Source organism: Schistocerca piceifrons, chromosome 3 (genome assembly GCF_021461385.2).
Source record: "Schistocerca piceifrons isolate TAMUIC-IGC-003096 chromosome 3, iqSchPice1.1, whole genome shotgun sequence".
In the NCBI taxonomy this organism is placed as follows: Eukaryota; Metazoa; Arthropoda; class Insecta; order Orthoptera; family Acrididae; genus Schistocerca; species Schistocerca piceifrons.
This window is the reverse complement of record NC_060140.1, coordinates 5,573,012-5,595,648: the sequence shown is the minus strand read 5'-3', so window position 1 is coordinate 5,595,648 and position 22,637 is coordinate 5,573,012.

The window sequence follows — 22,637 nt, the reverse complement described above, 5'->3', positions numbered from 1 at the left end:
CTTTTGTATTTAATTCCGATGCAATTTCTGTGTTTCATCGTCAATAAGAAGGTCAGAGGGATACAGTAAACCTGAAGTAAAGCATCGGAATCTATAACTAGTGTCACAGGAATGGTTCAAAACATAGACAGTAAGATGAGTCAGTTTTCTTGTACTTAAGTCGGCATTGTGCTTTTTGTATTTATCTCCCATGCAATATCTGTGTTTCATCGTCAATAAGAAGGTCAGAGGGATACAGTCAACCTGAAGTGAAGCATCGGAATCTATAACTACTGCCACAGGAATGGCTCAAAACATAGACAATAAGAAGAGTCAGTTTTCTTGTACTTAAGTCGGCATTGTGCCTTTTGTATTTAATTCCGATGCAATTTCTGTATCTCATCGTCAAAAAGAAGGTCAGAGGGATACAGTATACCTGAAGTGAAGCATCAGAATCAATAACTAGTGTCACAGGAATGGTTCAATCATAGACAGTAAGAAGAGTCAGTTTTCTTGTACTTATGTCGGCACTGTGACTTTTGTATTTAATTCCGATGCAATTTCTGTGTTTCATCGTCAATAAGAAGGTCAGAGGGATACAGTAAACCTGAAGTGAAGCATCGGAATCTATAACTAGTGTCACATGAATGGTTCAGACACAGACAGTAAGAAGAGTCAGTTTTCTTGTACATAAGTCGGCATTGGGCTTTTGTATTTAATTCCGATACAATTTCTGAGTTTCATCGTCAATAAGAAGGTCAGATGGATACAGTAAACCTGAAGTGAAGCATCGGAAGCTATAACAAGTGTCACATGAATGGTTCAAAACATAGACAGTAAGAAGAGTCTGTTTTCATGTACTTAAGTCGGCATTGTGACTTTTGTATTTAATTCCGATGCAATTTCTGTGTTTCAACGTCAATAAGAAGGTCAGAGGGATACAGTAAACCTGAGTTGAAGTATCGGAATCTATAACTAGTGTCACAGGAATGGTTCAAAACATAGACAGTAAGAAAAGTCAGTTTTCTTGTACTTAAGTCGGCTTTGTGACTTTTCTATTTAATTCCGGAGCAATTTCTGTGTTTCATCGTCAATAAGAAGGTCAGAGGGATACAGTAAACCTGAAGTGAAGCATCGGAATCTATAACTAGTGTCACAGGAATGGTTCAAAACATAGACAGTAGGAAGAGTCAGTTTTCTTGTACTTAAGTCGGCATTGTGCCTTTTCTATTTAATTCCGATGCAATTTCTCTGTTTCAACGTCAATAAGAAAGTCAGAGGGATACAGTAAAAATGAAGTGAAGCATCGGAATCTATGACTAGTGTCACAGGAATGGTTCAAAACATAGACAGTAAGAAGAGTCAGTTTTCTTGTACTTAAGTCGGCGTTGTGCCTTTTCTATTTATTTCCGATGCAACTTCTGTGTTTCATCGTCAATAAGAAGGTCAGGGGGATACAGTAAACCTGAAGTAAAACATCGGAATCTATAACGAGTGTCACATGTATGGTTCAAAATATAGACAGTAAGAAGATTCAGTTTTCTTGTACTTAAGTCGGCATTGTACCTTTTGTACTAATTCCGATGCAATTTCTGTGTTTCATCGTCAATAAGAAGGTCAGAGGGGTACAGTAAACCTGAAGTGAAGTATCGGTATCTATAACTAGTGTCACAGGAATGGTTCAAAACATACACGGTAGGAAGAGTCAGTTTTCTTGTACTTAAGTCGGCAATGTGCCTTTTCTATTTAATTCCGATGCAATTTCTGTGTTTCAACGTCAATAAGAAAGTCAGAGGGATACAGTAAAAATGAAGTGAAGCATCGGAATCTATAACTCGTGTCACAGGAATGATTCAATCATAGACAGTAAGAAGAGTCAGTTTTCTTGTACTTAAGTCGGCTTTGTGACTTTTGTATTTAATTCCGATGCAATTTCTGTGTTTCATCGTCAATAAGAAGGTCAGAGGGATACGGTAAACCTGAAGAGAAGCATGGGAATCTATAACTAGTGTCACAGGAATGGTTCAAAACATAGACAGTAAGAAGAGTCAGTTTTCTTGTACTTAAGTCGGCTTTGTGCCTTTTGTATTTAATTCCGAAGCAATTACTGTGTTTCATCGTCAATAAGAAGGTCAGAGGGATACAGTAAACCTGAAGTGAAGCATCGGAATCTATAACTAGTGTCACAGGAATGGTTCAAAACATAGACAGTAGGAAGAGTCAGTTTTCTTGTACTTAAGTCGGCATTGTGCCTTTTGTATTTAATTCCAATGAAATATCTGTGATTCATCGTCAATAAGAAGTTCAGAGGGATACAGTAAACCAGAAGTGAATCATCGGAATCTATAACTAGTGTCACAGGAATGGTTCAAAACATAGACAGTAACAAGTGTCAGTTTTCTTGTACTTAAGTCGGCATTGTGTCTTTTGTATTTAATTCCGATGAAATTTCTGTGTTTCATCGTCAATAAGAAGGTCAAAGGGATACAATAAACCTGAAGTGAAGCATCGAATCTATAACTAGTGTCACAGGAATGGTTCAAAGCATAGACGGTAAGAAGAGTCAGTTTTCTTGTACTTAAGTCGGCATTGTGCCTTTTCTATTTAGTTCCGATGCAATTTCTGTGTTTCATCGTCAATAAGAAAGTCAGAGGGATACAGTAAAAATGAAGTGAAGCATCGGAATCTATAACTAGTGTCACAGGAATGGTTCAAAACGTAGAGAGTAATAAGAGTCAGTTTTCTTGTACTTAAGTCGGCAATGTGCCTTTTGTATTTAACTCCGATGCAAATTCTGTGTTTCATCGACAATAAGAAGGTCAGAAGGATACAGTAAACCTGAAGTGAAGCATCGGAATCTATAACTAGTGTCACATGAAAGGTTCAAAACATAGGCAGTAGGGAGAGTCAGTTTTCTTGTACTTAAGTCGGCTTTGTGCCTTTTCTATTTAATTCCGATGCAATTTCTGTGGTTCAACGTCAATAACAAAGTCAGAGGGATACAGTAAAAATGAAGTGAAGCATCGGAATCTATGACTAGTGTCACAGGAATGGTTCAAAGCATAGACAGTAAGAAGAGTCAGTTTTCTTGTACTTAAGTCGGCGTTGTGCCTTTTCTATTTATTTCCGATGCAATTTCTGTGTCTCATCGTCAATAAGAAGGTCAGAGGGATACAGTAAACCTGAAGTGAAGCATCGGAATCTATAACTAGTGTCACAGGAATGGTTCAAAACATAGACAGTTAGAAGGGTCAGTTTTCTTGTACTTAAGTCGGCATTGTGCCTTTTGCATTTAATTCCGAGGCAATTTCTGTGTTTCATCGACAATAAGAAGGTCAGAGGGATACAGTAAACCTGAAGTGAAGCATCGGAATCTATAACTAGTGTCACAGGAATGGTTCAAAACATACACGGTAGGAAGAGTCAGTTTTCTTGTACTTAAGTCGGCAATGTGCCTTTTCTATTTAATTCCGATGCAATTTCTGTGTTTCAACGTCAATAAGAAAGTCAGAGGGATACAGTAAAAATGAAGTGAAACATAGGGAATCTATAACTCGTGTCACAGGAATGATTCAATCATAGACAGTAAGAAGAGTCGGTTTTCTTGTACTTAAGTCGGCTTTGTGACTTTTGTATTTAATTCCGATGTAATTTCGGTGTTTCATCGTCAATAAGAAGGTCAGAGGGATACAGTAAACCTGAGGTGAAGTATCGGAATCTATAACTAGTGTCACAGGAATGGTTCAAAGCATAGACAGTAAGAAGAGTCAGTTTTGTTGTACTTAAGTCGGCGTTGTGCCTTTCCTATTTATTTCCGATGCAATTTCGGTGTTTAATCGTCAATAAGAAAGTCAGAGGGATACAGTAAAAATGAAGTAAAGCATCGGAATCTATAACTAGTATCACAGGAATGGATCAAACCATAGACAGTAAGAAGAGTCAGTTTTCTTGTACTTAAGTCGGCATTGTGCCTTTTGTATTTAACTCCGATGCAATTTCTGTGTTTCATCGTCAATAAGAAGGTCAGAGGGATACAGTAAACCTGAAGAGAAGCATCGGAATCTATAACTAGTGTCACAGGAATGATTCAATCATAGACAGTAAGAAGAGTCAGTTTTCTTGTACTTAAGTCGGCATTGTAACTTTTGTATATAATTCCGATGCTATTTCTGTGTTTTATTGTCAATAAGAAGGTCAGAGGGATACAGTAATCCTGAGGTGAAGTATCGGAATCTATAACTAGTGTCACAGAAATGGTTCAAAACATAGACAGTAAGAGGAGTCAGTTTTCCTTGTACTTAAGTCGGCATTGTGCCTTTTGCATTTAAATCCGATGCAATTTCTGTGTTTCATCGTCAATAAGAAGGTCAGAGGGATACAGTAAACCTGAAGTGAAGCATCGGAATCTATAACTAGTGTCACAGGAATGGTTCAAAACATACACGGTAGGAAGAGTCAGTTTTCTTGTTCTTAAGTCGCCATTGTGCCTTTTGTATTTAATTCCGATGAAATATCTGTGATTCATCGTGAATAAGAAGGTCAGAGGGTTACCGTAAACATGAAGTGAAGCATCGAACCTATAACTAGTGTCACAGGAATGGTTCAAAGCACAGACAGTAAGAAGAGTCAGTTTTCTTGTACTTAAGTCGGCGTTGTGCCTTTTCTATTTATTTCCGATGCAATTTCTGTGTTTCATCGTCAATAAGAAGGTCAGAGGGATACAGTAAACCTGAAGTGAAGCATCGGAATCTATAACTAGTGTCACAGGAATGGTTCAAAACATAGACAGTTAGAAGGGGCAGTTTTCTTGTACTTAAGTCGGCATTGTGCCTTTTGCATTTAATTCCGAGGCAATTTCTGTGTTTCATCGACAATAAGAAGGTCAGAGGGATACAGTAAACCTGAAGTGAAGCATCGGAATCTATAACTAGTGTCACAGGAATGGTTCAAAACATACACGGTAGGAAGAGTCAGTTTTCTTGTACTTAAGTCGGCAATGTGCCTTTTCTATTTAATTCCGATGCAATTTCTGTGTTTCAACGTCAATAAGAAAGTCAGAGGGACACAGTAAAAATGAAGTGAAGCATCGGAATCTATAACTCGTGTCACAGGAATGATTCAATCATAGACAGTAAGAAGAGTCGGTTTTCTTGTACTTAAGTCGGCTTTGTGACTTTTGTATTTAATTCCGATGTAATTTCTGTGTTTCATCGTCAATAAGAAGGTCAGAGGGATACAGTAAACCTGAGGTGAAGTATCGGAATCTATAACTAGTGTCACAGGAATGTTTCAAAGCATAGACAGTTAGAAGAGTCAGTTTTGTTGTACTTAAGTCGGCGTTGTGCCTTTCCTATTTATTTCCGATGCAATTTCGGTGTTTAATCGTCAATAAGAAAGTCAGAGGGATACAGTAAAAATGAAGTAAAGCATCGGAATCTATAACTAGTATCACAGGAATGGATCAAATCATAGACAGTAAGAAGAGTCAGTTTTCTTGTACTTAAGTCGGCATTGTGCCTTTTGTATTTAACTCCGATGCAATTTCTGTGTTTCATCGTCAATAAGAAGGTCAGAGGGATACAGTAAACCTGAAGAGAAGCATCGGAATCTATAACTAGTGTCACAGGAATGATTCAATCATAGACAGTAAGAAGAGTCAGTTTTCTTGTACTTAAGTCGGCATTGTAACTTTTGTATATAATTCCGATGCTATTTCTGTGTTTTATTGTCAATAAGAAGGTCAGAGGGATACAGTAATCCTGAGGTGAAGTATCGGAATCTATAACTAGTGTCACAGAAATGGTTCAAAACAAAGACAGTAAGAGGAGTCAGTTTTCTTGTACTTAAGTCGGCATTGTGCCTTTTGCATTTAAATCCGATGCAATTTCTGTGTTTCATCGTCAATAAGAAGGTCAGAGGGATACAGTAAACCTGAAGTGAAGCATCGGAATCTATAACTAGTGTCACAGGAATGGTTCAAAACATACACGGTAGGAAGAGTCAGTTTTCTTGTACTTAAGTCGCCATTGTGCCTTTTGTATTTAATTCCGATGAAATATCTGTGATTCATCGTCAATAAGAAGGTCAGAGGGATACCGTAAACATGAAGTGAAGCATCGAACCTATAACTAGTGTCACAGGAATGGTTCAAAGCGTAGACAGTAAGAAGAGTCAGTTTTCTTGTACTTAAGTCGGGGTTGTGCCTATTCTATTTATTTCCGATGCAATTTCTGTGTTCCATCGTCAATAAGAAAGTCAGAGGGATACAGTAAAAATGAAGTAAAGCATCGGCATCTATAACTAGTGTCACAGGAATGGTTCAAAACATAGACAGTAAGAAGAGTCAGTTTTCTTGTACTTAAGTCGGCATTGTGAATTTTGTATTTAATTCCAATGCAATTTCTGTATTTCATCGTCAAAAAGAAGGTCAGAGGGATACAGTAAACCTGAAGTGAAGCATCAGAATCTATAACTAGTGTCACAGGAATGGTTCAATCATAGACAGTAAGAAGAGTCAGTTTTCTTGTACTTAAGTAAGCATTGTGCCTTTTCTATTTAATTCCGTTGCAATTTCTGTGTTTCATCGTCAATAAGGTCAGAGGGATACGGTAAACCTGAAGAGAAGCATCGGAATCTATAACTAGTGTCACAGGAATGGTTCAATCGTAGACAGTAAGAAGAGTCAGTTTTCTTGTACTTAAGTCGGCATTGTGACTTTTGTATTTAATTCCGATGCAATTTCTGTGTTTCATCGTCAATAAGATGGTCAGAGGAATACAGTAAACCTGAGGTGAAGTATCGGAATCTATAACTAGTGTCACAGGAATGGTTCAAAACATAGACAGTAAGAAGTGTCAGTTTTCTTGTACTTAAGTCGGCATTGTGCCTTTTCTATTTAATTCCGAAGCAATTTCTGTGTTTCATCGTCAATACGAAGGTCAGAGGGATACAGTAAACCTGAAGTGAAGCATCGGAATCTATAACTAGTGTCACAGGAATGGTTCAAAACATAGACAGTAGGAAGAGTCAGTTTTCTTGTACTTAAGTCGGCATTGTGCCTTTTGTATTTAATTCCAATGAAATATCTGTGTTTCATCGTCAATAAGAAGTTCAGAGGGATACAGTAAACCAGAAGTGAAACATCGGAATCTATAACTAATGTCACAGGAATGGTTCAAAACATAGACAGTAAGAAGTGTCAGTTTTCTTGTACTTAAGTCGGCATTGTGCCTTTTGTATTTAATTCCGATGAAATTTCTGTGTTTCATCGTCAATAAGAAGGTCAGAGGGATACAATAAACCTGAAGTGAAGCATCGAATCTATAACTAGTGTCACAGGAATGGTTCAAAGCATAGACGGTAAGAAGAGTCAGTTTTCTTGTACTTAAGTCGGCATTGTGCTTTCCAATTTAATTCCGATGCAATTTCTGTGTTTCATCGTCAATAAGAAAGTCAGAGGGATACTGTAAAAATGAAGTGAAGCATCGGAATCTATAACTCGTGTCACAGGAATGATTCAATCATAGACAGTAAGAAGAGTCAGTTTTCTTGTACTTAAGTCGGCTTTGTGACTTTTGTATCTAATTCCGATGCAATTTCTGTGTTTCATCGTCAATAAGAAAGTCAGAGGGATACAGTAAAAATGAAGTAAAGCATCGGAATCTATAACTAGTGTCACAGGAATGGATCAAAACATAGACAGTAAGAAGAGTCAGTTTTCTTGTACTTAAGTCGGCATTGTGCCTTTTGTATTTAACTCCGATGCAATTTCTGTGTTTCATCGTCAATAAGAAGGTCAGAGGGATACAGTAATCCTGAGGTGAAGTATCGGAATCTATAACTAGTGGCACAGAAACGGTTCAAAACATAGACAGTAAGAGGAGTCAGTTTTCTTGTACTTAAGTCGGCATTGTGCCTTCTGCATTTAATTCCGATGCAATTTCTGTGTTTCATCGTCAATAAGAAGGTCAGAGGGATACAGTAAACCTGAAGTGAAGCATCGGAATCTATAACTAGTGTCACAGGAATGGTTCAAAACATACACGGTAGGAAGAGTCAGTTTTCTTGTACTTAAGTCGCCATTGTGCCTTTTGTATTTAATTCCGATGAATTATCTGTGATTCATCGTCAATAAGAAGGTCAGAGGGATACAGTAAACCTGATGTGAAGCATCGGAAGCTATAACAAGTGTCACATGAATGGTTCAAAACGTAGACAGTAAGAAGAGTCTGTTTTCTTGTACTTAATTCGGCATTGTGCCTTTTGTATTTATTTCCGATGCAATTTCTTTGTTTCATCGTCAATAAGAAGGTCAGAGGGATACAGTAATCAAAAAGTGAAGCATCGGAATCTATAACTAGTGTCACAGGAATGTCTCAAAACATAGACAGTAAGAAGAGTCAGTTTTTTTGCACTTAAGTAAGCATTGTGCCTTTTCTATTTAATTCCGATGCAATTTCTGTGTTTCATCGTCAATAAGAAGGTCAGAGGGATACAGTAAACCTGAAGTGAAGCATCGGAATCTATAACTAGTGTCACAGGAATGGTTCAAAACATACACGGTAGGAAGAGTCAGTTTTCTTGTACTTAAGTCGGCAATGTGCCTTTTCTATTTAATTCCGATGCAATTTCTGTGTTTCAACGTCAATAAGAAAGTCAGAGGGATACAGTAAAAATGAAGTGAAGCATCGGAATCTATAACTCGTGTCACAGGAATGATTCAATCATAGACAGTAAGAAGAGTCGGTTTTCTTGTACTTAAGTCGGCTTTGTGACTTTTGTATTTAATTCCGATGCAATTTCTGTGTTTCATCGTCAATACGAAGGTCAGAGGGATACAGTAAACCTGAGGTGAAGTATCGGAATCTATAACTAGTGTCACAGGAATGGTTCAAAGCATAGACAGTAAGAAGAGTCAGTTTTGTTGTACTTAAGTCGGCGTTGTGCCTTTCCTATTTATTTCCGATGCAATTACGGTGTTTAATCGTCAATAAGAAAGTCAGAAGGATACAGTAAAAATGAAGTAAAGCATCGGAATCTATAACTAGTGTCACAGGAATGGTTCAAAACATAGACAGTAAGAAGAGTCAGTTTTCTTGTACTTAAGTCGGCATTGTGAATTTTGTATTTAATTCCAATGCAATTTCTGTATTTCATCGTCAAAAAGAAGGTCAGAGGGATACAGTAAACCTGAAGTGAAGCATCAGAATCTATAACTAGTGTCACAGGAATGGTTCAATCATAGGCAGTAAGAAGAGTCAGTTTTCTAGTACTTAAGTAAGCATTGTGCCTTTTCTATTTAATTCCGATGCAATTTCTGTGTTTCATCGTCAATAAGAAGGTCAGAGGGATACGGTAAACCTGAAGAGAAGCATCGGAATCTTTAACTAGTGTCACAGGAATGGTTCAATCGTAGACAGTAAGAAGAGTCAGTTTTCTTGTACTTAAGTCGGCATTGTGACTTTTGTATTTAATTCCGATGCAATTTCTGTGTTTCATCGTCAATAAGATGGTCAGAGGGATACAGTAAACCTGAGGTGAAGTATCGGAATCTATAACTAGTGTCACAGGAATGGTTCATAACATAGACAGTAAGAAGTCTCAGTTTTCTTGTAGTTAAGTCGGCATTGTGCCTTTTCTATTTAATTCCGAAGCAATTTCTGTGTTTCATCGTCAATACGAAGGTCAGAGGGATACAGTAAACCTGAAGTGAAGCATCGGAATCTATAACTAGTGTCACAGGAATGGTTCAAAACATAGACAGTAGGAAGAGTCAGTTTTCTTGTACTTAAGTCGGCATTGTGCCTTTTGTATTTAATTCCAATGAAATATCTGTGTTTCATCGTCAATAAGAAGTTCAGAGGGATACAGTAAACCAGAAGTGAAACATCGGAATCTATAACTAGTGTCACAGGAATGGTTCAAAACATAGACAGTAAGAAGTGTCAGTTTTCTTGTACTTAAGTCGGCATTGTGCCTTTTGTATTTAATTCCGATGAAATTTCTGTGTTTCATCGTCAATAAGAAGGTCAGAGGGATACAATAAACCTGAAGTGAAGCATCGATTCTATAACTAGTGTCACAGGAATGGTTCAATGCATAGACAGTAAGAAGAGTCAGTTTTGTTGTACTTAAGTCGGCGTTGTGCCTTTTCTATTTATTTCCGATGCAATTTCGGTGTTTAATCGTCAATAAGAAAGTCAGAGGGATAGTGTAAAAATGAAGTGAAGCATCGGAATCTATAACTCGTGTCACAGGAATGATTCAATCATAGACAGTAAGAAGAGTCAGTTTTCTTGTACTTAAGTCGGCTTTGTGACTTTTGTATTTAATTCCGATGCAATTTCTGTGTTTCATCGTCAATACGAAGGTCAGAGGGATACAGTAAACCTGAGGTGAAGTATCGGAATCTATAACTAGTGTCACAGGAATCGTTCAAAGCATAGACAGTAAGAAGAGTCAGTTTTGTTGTACTTAAGTCGGCGTTGTGCCTTTTCTATTTATTTCCGATGCAATTTCGGTGTTTAATCGTCAATAAGAAAGTCAGAGGGATACAGTAAAAATGAAGTAAAGCATCGGAATCTATAACTAGTGTCACAGGAATGGATCAAAGCATAGACAGTAAGAAGAGTCAGTTTTCTTGTACTTAAGTCGGCATTGTGCCTTTTGTATTTAACTCCGATGCAATTTCTGTGTTTCATCGTCAATAAGAAGGTCAGAGGGATACAGTAATCCTGAGGTGAAGTATCGGAATCTATAACTAGTGTCACAGAAATGGTTCAAAACATAGACAGTAAGAGGAGTCAGTTTTCTTGTACTTAAGTCGGCATTGTGCCTTCTGCATTTAATTCCGATGCAATTTCTGTGTTTCATCGTCAATAAGAAGGTCAGAGGGATACAGTAAACCTGAAGTGAAGCATCGGAATCTATAACTAGTGTCACAGGAATGGTTCAAAACATACACGGTAGGTAGAGTCAGTTTTCTTGTACTTAAGTCGCCATTGTGCCTTTTGTATTTAATTCCGATGAATTATCTGTGATTCATCGTCAATAAGAAGGTCAGAGGGATACAGTAAACCTGATGTGAAGCATCGGAAGCTATAACAAGTGTCACATGAATGGTTCAAAACGTAGACAGTAAGAAGAGTCTGTTTTCTTGTACTTAATTCGGCATTGTGCCTTTTGTATTTATTTCCGATGCAATTTCTATGTTTCATCGTCAATAAGAAGGTCAGAGGGATACAGTAATCAAAAAGTGAAGCATCGGAATCTATAACTAGTGTCACAGGAATGACTCAAAGCATAGACAGTAAGAAGAGTCAGTTTTTTTGCACTTAAGTAAGCATTGTGCCTTTTCTATTTAATTCCGATGCAATTTCTGTGTTTCATCGTCAATAAGAAGGTCACAGGGATACGGTAAACCTGAAGAGAAGCATCGGAATCTATAACTAGTGTCACAGGAATGGTTCAATCGTAGACAGTAAGAAGAGTCAGTTTTCTTGTACTTCAGTCGGCATTGTGACTTTTGTATTTCATTCCGATGCAATTTCTGTGTTTCAACGTCAATACGAAGGTAAGAGGGATACAGTAAACCTGAGGTGAAGTATGGGAATCTATAACTAGTGTCACAGGAATGGTTCAAAACATAGACAGTAAGAAGTGTCAGTTTTCTTGTACTTAAGTCGGCTTTGTGCCTTTTCTATTTAATTCCGGAGCAATTTCTGTGTTTCATCGTCAATAAGAAGGTCAGAGGGATACAGTAAACCTGAAGTGAAGCATCTTAATCTATAACTAGAGTCACAGGAATAATTCAAAACATAGACAGTAGGAAGAGTCATTTTTCTTGGACTTACGTGGGCATTGTGCCTTTTGTATTTAATTCCAATGAAATATCTGTGTTTCATCGTCAATAAGAAGTTCAGAGGGATACAGTAAACCAGAAGTGAAACATCGGAATCTATAACTAGTGTCACAGGAATGGTTCAAAACATAGACTGTAAGAAGTGTCAGTTTTCTTGTACTTATGTCGGCATTGTGCCTTTTTTATTTAATTCCGATGAAATTTCTGTGTTTCATCGTCAATAAGAAGGTCAGAGGGATACAATAAACCTGAAGTGAAGCATCGAATCTATAACTAGTGTCACAGGAATGGTTCAACGCATAGACGGTAAGAAGAGTCAGTTTTCTTGTACTTAAGTCGGCATTGTGCCTTTTCTATTTAATTCCAATGCAATTTCTGTGTTTCATCGTCAATAAGAAGGTCAGAGGGATACAGTAAAAATGAAGTGAAGCATCGGAATCTATAACTAGTGTCACAGGAATGGTTCAAAACATAGACCGTAATAAGAGTCAGTTTTCTTGTACTTAAGTCGGCAATGTGCCTTTTGTATTTAACTCCGATGCAAATTCTGTGTTTCATCGACAATAAGAGGGTCAGAAGGATACAGTAAACCTGAAGTGAAGCATCGGAATCTATAACTAGTGTCACAGGAAAGGTTCAAAACATAGGCAGTAGGGAGAGTCAGTTTTCTTGTACTTAAGTCGGCTTTGTGCCTTTTCTATTTAATTCCGATGCAATTTCTGTGTTTCAACGTCAATAAGAAAGTCAGAGGGATACAGTAAAAATGAAGTGAAGCATCGGAATCTATGACTAGTGTCACAGGAATGGTTCAAAGCATAGACAGTAAGAAGAGTAAGTTTTCTTGTACTTCAGTCGGCATTGTGCCGTTTGCATTTAATTCCGATGCAATTTCTGTGTTTCATCGTCAATAAGAAGGTCAGAGGGATACAGTAAACCTGAAGTGAAGCATCGGAATCTATAACTAGTGTCACAGGAATGATTCAAAACATACACGGTAGGAAGAGTCAGTTTTCTTGTACTTAAGTCGGCAATGTGCCTTTTCCATTTAATTCCGATGCAATTTTTGTGTTTCAACGTCAATAAGAAAGTCAGAGGGATACAGTAAAAATGAAGTGAAGCATCGGAATCTATAACTAGTATCACAGGAATGGATCAAAACATAGACAGTAACAAGAGTCAGTTTTCTTGTACTTAAGTCGGCATTGTGCCTTTTGTATTTAACTCCGATGCAATTTCTGTGTTTCATCGTCAATAAGAAGGTCAGAGGGATACAGTAAACCTGAAGTGAAGCATCGGAATCTGTAACTAGTGTCACAGGAATGGATCAAATCATAGACAGTAGGAAGAGTCAGTTTTCTTGTACTTAAGTCGGCATTGCGCCTTTTACATTTAATTCCGACGAAATATCTGTTTCATCGTCAATAAGAAGGTCAGAGGGATACAGTAAACCTGAGGTGAAGTATCGGAATCTATAACTAGTGTCACAGGAATGGTTCAAAACATAGACAGTAAGAAGAGTCAGTTTTCTTGTGCTTAAGACGGCTTTGTGCCTTTTCTATTTAATTCCGATGCAATTTCAGTGTTTCATCGTTAATAAGAAGGTCAGAGGGATACAGTAAACCTGAAGTGATGCATCGAATCTATAACTAGTGTCACAGGAATGGTTCAATGCATAGACAGTAAGAAGGGTCAGTTTTCTTGTACTGAAGTCGGCATTGTGCCTTTTCTATTTAATTCCGATGCAATTTCTGTGTTTCAACGTCAATAAGAAAGTCAGAGGGATACAGTAAAAATGAAGTGAAGCATTGGAATCTATAACTAGTGTCACAGGAATGGTTCAAATCATAGACAGTAATAAGAGTCAGTTTTCTTGTATTTAAGTCGGCAATGTGCCATTTGTATTTAACTCCGATGCAAATTCTGTGTTTCATCGTCAATAAGAAGGTCAGAAGGATAAAGTAAACCTGAAGTGAAGCATCGGAATCTATAACTAGTGTCACAGGAAAGGTTCAAAACATAGGCAGTAGGAAGAGTCAGTCTTCTTGTATTTAAGTCAGCATTGTGCCTGTTGTATTTATCTCCGATGCAATTTCTGTGTTACAACGTCAATAAGAAGGTCAGAGGGATACAGTAAACCTGAAGAGAAGCATCGGAATCTATAACTAGTGACACAGGAATGGATCAAAACACAGCCAGTAAGAAGAGTTAGTTTTCTTGTACTTAAGTCGGCATTGTGCCTTTTGTATTTAACTCCGATGCAATTTCTGTGTTTCATCGTCAATAAGAAGGTCAGAGGGATACAGTAAACCTGAAGTGAAGCATCGGAATCAATAACTAGTGTCACATGAATGGTTCAGACATAGACAGTAAGAGGAGTCAGTTTTCTTGTACATAAGTCGGCGTTGTGCCATTTGTATTTAATTCCGATGCAATTTCTGAGTTTCATCGCCAATAAGAAGGTCAGATGGATACAGTAAACCTGAAGTGAAGCATCGGAAGCTATAACTAGTGTCACAGGAATGGTTCAAAACATAGACAGTAAGAAGAGTCAGTTTTCTTGTACTTAAGTCGGCATTGTGCCTTTTCTATTTAATTCCGATGCAATGTCTGTGTTTCATCGTCAATAAGAAAGTCAGAGGGATACAGTAAAAATCAAGTGAAGCATCGGAATCTATAACTAGTGTCACAGGAATGGTTCAAAACATAGACAGTAAGAAGCGTCAGTTTTCTTGTACTTAAGTCGGCATTGTGCCTTTTGTATTTCACTCCGATGCAATTTCTGTGTTTAATCGTCAATAAGAAGGTCAGAAGGATACAGTAAACCTGAAGTGAAGCATCGGAATCTATAACTAGTGTCACAGGAATGGTTCAAAACATAGGCAGTAGAAAGAGTCATTTTTCTTGTACTTAAGTCGGTATTGTGACTTTTGTATTTAATTCCGATGCAATTTCTGTGTTTCAACGTCAATAAGAAGGTCAGAGGGATACAGTAAACCTGAGGTGAAGTATCGGAATCTATAACTAGTGTCACTGGAATGGTTCAAAACATAGACAGTAAGAAGTGTCAGTTTTCTTTACTTAAGTCGGCTTTGTGCCTTTTCTATTTAATTCCGAAGCAATTACTGTGTTTCATCGTCAATAAGAAGGTCAGAGGGATACAGTAAACCTGAAGTGAAGCATCGGAATCTATAACTAGTGTCACAGGAATGGTTCCAAACATAGACAGTAGGAAGAGTCAGTTTTCTTGTACTTAAGTCGGCATTGTGCCTTTTGTATTTAATTCCAATGAAATATCTGTGATTCATCGTCAATAAGAAGTTCAGAGGGATACAGTAAACCAGAAGTGAATCATCGAAATCTATAACTAGTGTCACAGGAATGGTTCAAAACATAGACAGTAACAAGTGTCAGTTTTCTTGTACTTAAATCGGCATTGTGTCTTTTGTATTTAATTCCGATGAAATTTCTGTGTTTCATCGTCAATAAGAAGGTCAAAGGGATACAATAAACCTGAAGTGAAGCATCGAATCTATAACTAGTGTCACAGGAATGGTTCAAAGAATACACGGTAAGAAGAGTCAGTTTTCTTGTACTTAAGTCGGCATTGTGCCTTTCTATTTAGTTCCGATGCAATTTCTGTGTTTCATCGTCAATAAGAAAGTTAGAGGGATACAGTAAAAATGAAGTGAAGCATCGGAATCTATAACTAGTGTCACAGGAATGGTTCAAAACGTAGACAGTAATAAGAGTCAGTTTTCTTGTACTTAAGTCGGCAATGTGCCTTTTGTATTTAACTCCGATGCAAATTCTGTGTTTCATCGACAATAAGAAGGTCAGAAGGATACAGTAAACCTGAAGTGAAGCATCGGAATCTACAACTAGTGTCACATGAAAGGTTCAAAACATAGGCAGTAGGGAGAGTCAGTTTTCTTGTACTTAAGTCGGTTTTGTGCCTTTTCTATTTAATTCCGATGCAATTTCTGTGGTTCAACGTCAATAACAAAGTCAGAGGGATACAGTAAAAATGAAGTGAAGCATCGGAATCTATGACTAGTGTCACAGGAATGGTTCAAACATAGACAGTTAGAAGGGTCAGTTTTCTTGTACTTAAGTCGGCATTGTGCCTTTTGCATTTAATTCCGAGGCAATTTCTGTGTTTCATCGACAATAAGAAGGTCAGAGGGATACAGTAAACCTGAAGTGAAGCATCGGAATCTATGACTAGTGTCACAGGAATGGTTCAAAACATACACGGTAGGAAGAGTCAGTTTTCTTGTACTTAAGTCGGCAATGTGCCTTTTCTATTTAATTCCGATGCAATTTCTGTGTTTCAACGTCAATAAGAAAGTCAGAGGGATACAGTAAAAATGAAGTGAAGCATCGGAATCTATAACTCGTGTCACAGGAATGATTCAATCATAGACAGTAAGAAGAGTCGGTTTTCTTGTACTTAAGTCGGCTTTGTGACTTTTGTATTTAATTCCGATGCAATTTCTGTGTTTCATCGTCTATAAGAAAGTCAGAGGGATACAGTAAACCTGAGGTGAAGTATCGGAAACTATAACTAGTGTCACAGAAATGGTTCAAAGCATAGACAGTAAGAAGAGTCAGTTTTGTTGTACTTAAGTCGGCGTTGTGCCTTTCCTATTTATTTCCGATGCAATTTCGGTGTTTAATCGTCAATAAGAAAGTCAGAGGGATACAGTAAAAGTGAAGTAAAGCATCGGAATCTATAACTAGTATCACAGGAATGGATCAAATCATAGACAGTAAGAAGAGTCAGTTTTCTTGTACTTAAGTCGGCATTGTGCCTTTTGTATTTAACTCCGATGCAATTTCTGTGTTTCATCGTCAATAAGAAGGTCAGAGGGATACAGTAAACCTGAAGAGAAGCATCGGAATCTATAACTAGTGTCACAGGAATGATTCAATCATAGACAGTAAGAAGAGTCAGTTTTCTTGTACTTAAGTCGGCATTGTAACTTTTGTATATAATTCCGATGCTATTTCTGTGTTTTATTGTCAATAAGAAGGTCAGAGGGATACAGTAATCCTGAGGTGATGTATCGGAATCTATAACTAGTGTCACAGAAATGGTTCAAAACATAGACAGTAAGAGGAGTCAGTTTTCTTGTACTTAAGTCGGCATTGTGCCTTTTACATTTAAATCCGATGCAATTTCTGTGTTTCATCGTCAATAAGAAGGTCAGAGGGATACAGAAAACCTGAAGTGAAGCATCGGAATCTATAACTAGTGTCACAGGAATGGTTCAAAACATACACGGTAGGAAGAGTCAGTTTTCTTGTACTTAAGTCGCCATTGTGCCTTTTGTATTTAATTCCGATGAAATATCTGTGATTCATCGTCAATAAGAAGGTCAGAGGGATACCGTAAACATGAAGTGAAGCATCGAATCTATAACTAGTGTCACAGGAATGGTTCAAAGCGTAGACAGTAAGAAGAGTCAGTTTTCTTGTACTTAAGTCGGGGTTGTGCCTTTTCTATTTATTTCCGATGCAATTTCTGTGTTTCATCGTCAAAAAGAAAGTCAGAGGGATACAGTAAAAATGAAGTAAAGCATCGGAATCTATAACTAGTGTCACAGGAATGGTTCAAAACATGGACAGTAAGAAGAGTCAGTTTTCTTGTACTTAAGTCGGCATTGTGAATTTTGTATTTAATTCCAATGCAATTTCTGTATTTCATCGTCAAAAAGAAGGTCAGAGGGATACAGTAAACCTGAAGTGAAGCATCAGAATCTATAACTAGTGTCACAGGAATGGTTCAATCATAGACAGTAAGAAGAGTCAGTTTTCTTGTACTTAAGTAAGCATTGTGCCTTTTCTATTTAATTCCGATGCAATTTCTGTGTTTCATCGTCAATAAGAAGGTCAGAGGGATAGGGTAAACCTGAAGAGAAGCATCGGAATCTATAACTAGTGTCACAGGAATGGTTCAATCGTAGCCAGTAAGAAGAGTCAGTTTTCTTGTACTGAAGTCGGCATTGTGACTTTTGTATTTAATTCCGATGCAATTTCTGTGTTTCAACGTCAATAAGAAGGTCAGAGGGATACAGTAAACCTGAGGTGAAGTATCGGAATCTATAACTAGTGTCACAGGAATGGTTCAAAACATAGACAGTAAGAAGTGTCAGTTTTCTTGTACTTAAGTCGGCATTGTGCCTTTTCTATTTAATTCCGAAGCAATTTCTGTGTTTCATCGTCAATACGAAGGTCAGAGGGATACAGTAAACCTGAAGTGAAGCATCGGAACCTATAACTAGTGTCACAGGAATGGTTCAAAACATAGACAGTAGGAAGAGTCAGTTTTCTTGTACTTAAGTCGGCATTGTGCCTTTTGTATTTAATTCCAATGAAATATCTGTGTTTCATCGTCAATAAGAAGTTCAGAGGGATACAGTAAACCAGAAGTGAAACATCGGAATCTATAACTAGTGTCACAGGAATGGTTCAAAACATAGACAGTAAGAAGTGTCAGTTTTCTTGTACTTAAGTCGGCATTGTGCCTTTTGTATTTAATTCCGATGAAATTTCTGTGTTTCATCGTCAATAAGAAGGTCAGAGGGATACAATAAACCTGAAGTGAAGCATCGAATCTATAACTAGTGTCACAGGAATGGTTCAAAGCATAGACGGTAAGAAGAGTCAGTTTTCTTGTACTTAAGTCGGCATTGTGCTTTTCTATTTAATTCCGATGCAATTTCTGTGTTTCATCGTCAATAAGAAAGTCAGAGGGATACTGAAAAAATGAAGTGAAGCATCGGAATCTATAACTCGTGTCACAGGAATGATTCAATCATAGACAGTAAGAAGAGTCAGTTTTCTTGTACTTAAGTCGGCTTTGTGACTTTTGTATTTAATTCCGATGCAATTTCTGTGTTTCATCGTCAATAAGAAGGTCAGAGGGATACAGTAAACCTGAGGTGAAGTATCGGAATCTATAACTAGTGTCACAGGAATGGTTCAAAACATAGACAGTAAGAAGAGTCAGTTTTCTTGTGCTTAAGACGGCTTTGTGCCTTTTCTATTTAATTCCGATGCAATTTCTGTGTTTCATCGTTAATAAGAAGGTCAGAGGGATACAGTAAACCTGAAGTGAAGCATCGAATCTATAACTAGTGTCACAGGAATGGATCAAAACACAGCCAGTAAGAAGAGTTAGTTTTCTTGTACTGAAGTCGGCATTGTGCCTTTTGTATTTAATTCCGATGCAATTTCTGTGTTTCAACGTCAATAAGAAAGTCAGAGGGATACAGTAAAAATGAAGTGGGGCATCGGAATCTATAACTAGTGTCACAGGAATGGTTCAAATCATAGACAGTAATAAGAGTCAGTTTTCTTGTACTTAAGTCGGCAATGTGCCTTTTGTATTTAACTCCGATGCAAATTCTGTGTTTCATCGTCAATAAGAAGGTCAGAAGGATAAAGTAAACCTGAAGTGAAGCATCGGAATCTATAACTAGTGTCACAGGAAAGGTTCAAAACATAGGCAGTAGGAAGAGTCAGTCTTCTTGTATTTAAGTCGGCATTGTGCCTGTTGTATTTATCTCCGATGCAATTTCTGTGTTACAACGTCAATAAGAAGGTCAGAGGGATACAGTAAACCTGAAGAGAAGCATCGGAATCTATAACTAGTGTCACAGGAATGGATCAAAACACAGCCAGTAAGAAGAGTTAGTTTTCTTGTACTTAAGTCGGCATTGTGCCTTTTGTATTTAACTCCGATGCAATTTCTGTGTTTCATCGTCAATAAGAAGGTCAGAGGGATACAGTAAACCTGAAGTGAAGCATCGGAATCTATAACTAGTGTCACATGAATGGTTCAGACATAGACAGTAAGAAGACTCAGTTTTCTTGTACATAAGTCGGCATTGTGCCATTTGTATTTAATTCCGATGCAATTTCTGAGTTTCATCGTCAATAAGAGGGTCAGATGGATACAGTAAACCTGAAGTGAAGCATCGGAAGCTATAACTAGTGTCACAGGAATGGTTCAAAACATAGACAGTAAGAAGAGTCAGTTTTCTTGTACTTAAGTCGGCATTGTGCCTTTTCTATTTAATTCCGATGCAATGTCTGTGTTTCATCGTCAATAAGAAAGTCAGAGGGATACAGTAAAAATGAAGTGAAGCATCGGAATCTATAACTAGTGTCACAGGAATGGTTCAAAACATAGACAGTAAGAAGCGTCAGTTTTCTTGTACTTAAGTCGGCATTGTGCCTTTTGTATTTCACTCCGATGCAATTTCTGTGTTTAATCGTCAATAAGAAGGTCAGAAGGATACAGTAAACCTGAAGTGAAGCATCGGGATCTATAACTAGTGTCACAGGAATGGTTCAAAACATAGGCAGTAGAAAGAGTCAGTTTTTAGTACTTAAGTCGGCATTGTGCCTTTTGAATTTATCTCCGATGCAATTTCTGTGTTTCATCGTGAATAAGAAGGTCACAGGGATACAGTAACCCCGAAGAGAAGCATCGGAATCTATAACTAGTGTCACAGGAATGATTCAATCATAAACAGTAAGCAGAGTCAGTTTTCTTGTACTTAAGTCGGCATTGTGACTTTTGTATTTAATTCCGATGCAATTTCCGTGATTCTTCGTCAATAAGAAGGTCAGAGGGATACAGTAAACCTGAGGTGAAGTATCGGAATCTATAACTAGTGTCACAGTAATGGTTCAAAACGTAGACAGTAGGAAAGAGTCAGTTTTCTTGTACTTAAGTCGGCATTGGGCCTTTTATATTTAATTATGATGAAATATCTGTGTTTCATCGTCAATAAGAAGGTCAGAGGGATACAGTAAACCTGAAGTGAAGCTTCGAATCTATAACTAGTGTCACAGGAATGGTTCAAAGCATAGACAGTAAGAAGAGTCAGTTTTCTTGTACTTAGGTCGGCGTTGTGCCTTTTCTATTTATTTCCTATTCAATTTCGGTGTTTAATCGTCAATAAGAAAGTCAGAGGGATACAGTAAAAATGAAGTAAAGCATCGGAATCTATAACTAGTGTCTCAGGAATGGTTCCAAACATAGAGAGTACGAAGAGTCAGTTTTCTTGTACTTAAGTCGGCATTGTGGCTTTTGTATTTAACTCCGATGCAATTTATGTGCTTCATCGTCAATAATAAGGTCAGAGGGATACAGGAAATCTGAAGTGAAGCATCGGAATCTATAACTAGATTCACAGGAATGGTTCAAAACATAGACAGTAAGAAGAGTCAGTTTTCTTGTACTTAAGTCGGCATTGTGCTTTTGTATTTAATTCCGATGCAATTTCGGTATTTCATCGTCAATAACAAGGTCAGAGGGATACAGTAAGCCTGAAGTGAAGCATCGGAATTTATAACTAGTGTCACAGGAATGGTTCAATCATAGACAGTAAGAAGAGTCAGTTTTCTTGTACTTAAGTCGGCAGTGTGACTTTTGTATTTAATTCCGATGCAATTTCTGTGTTTAATCGACAATAAGAAGGTCAAAGGGATACAGTAAACCCGAAGTGAAGCATCGGAATCTATAACTAGTGTCACATGAATGGTTCAGACATAGACAGTAAGAAGAGTCACTTTTCTTGTACATAAGTCGGCATTGTGCCTTTTGTATTTAATTCCGATGCAATTTCGGAGTTTCATTGTCAATAAGAAGGTCAGATGGATACAGTAAACCTGAAGTGAAGCATCGGAATCTATAACTAGTGTCACACGAATGGTTCAAAACATAGACAGTAAGAAGAGTCAGTTTTCGTGTACTTAAGTCGGCATTGTGCCCTTTGTATTTAATTCCGATGCAATTTCTGTATTTCATCGCCAATAAGAAGGGCAGAGGGATACAGTAAACCTGAAGTGAAGCATCGGAATCTATAACTAGTTTCACAGGAATGGTTCAACCATAGACAGGTAGAAGAGTCAGTTTTCTTGTACTTAAGTCGGCATTGTGACTATTGTATTTAATTCCGATGCAATTTCTGTGTTTCATCGTGAATAAGAAGGTCAGAGGGATACAGTAAACCTGAAGAGAAGCATCGGAATCTATAACTAGTGTCACAGTAATGATTCAATCTTAGACAGTAAGAATAGTCAGTTTTCTTGTACTTAAGTCGGCATTGTGACTTTTGTATTTAATTCCGATGCAATTTCTGTGTTTCATCGTGAATAAGAAGGTCAGAGGGATACAGTAACCCTGAAGAGAAGCATCGGAATCTATAACTAGCGTCACAGGAATGGTTCAAAACATAGACAGTAGGAAGAGTCAGTTTTCTTGTACTTAAGTCGGCATTGTGCCTTTTGTATTTAATTCCGATGCAATTTCTGTGTTTAATCGTCAATAAGAAGGTCAGAGGGATACAGTAAACCTGAAGTGAAGCATCGAAAACTATAACTAGTGTCACATGAATGGTTCAGACATAGACAGTAAGAAGAGTCACTTTTCTTGTACATAAGTCGGCATTGTGCCTTTTGTATTTAATTCCGATGCAATTTCTGAGTTTCATCGTCAATAAGAAGGTCAGATGGATACAGTAAACCTGAAGTGAAGCAGCGGAAGCTATAACTAGTGTCACAGGAAAGGTTCAAAGCATAGACAGTAAGAAGAGTCAGTTTTCTTGTACTTAAGTCGGCATTGTGCCTTTTCTATTTAATTCCGATGCAATTTCTGTGTTTCATCATCAATAAGAAAGTCAGAGGGATACAGTAAAAATGAAGTGAAGCATCGGAATCTATAACTAGTGTCACAGGAATGGTTCAAAACATGGACAGTAAGAAGAGTCAGTTTTCTTGTACT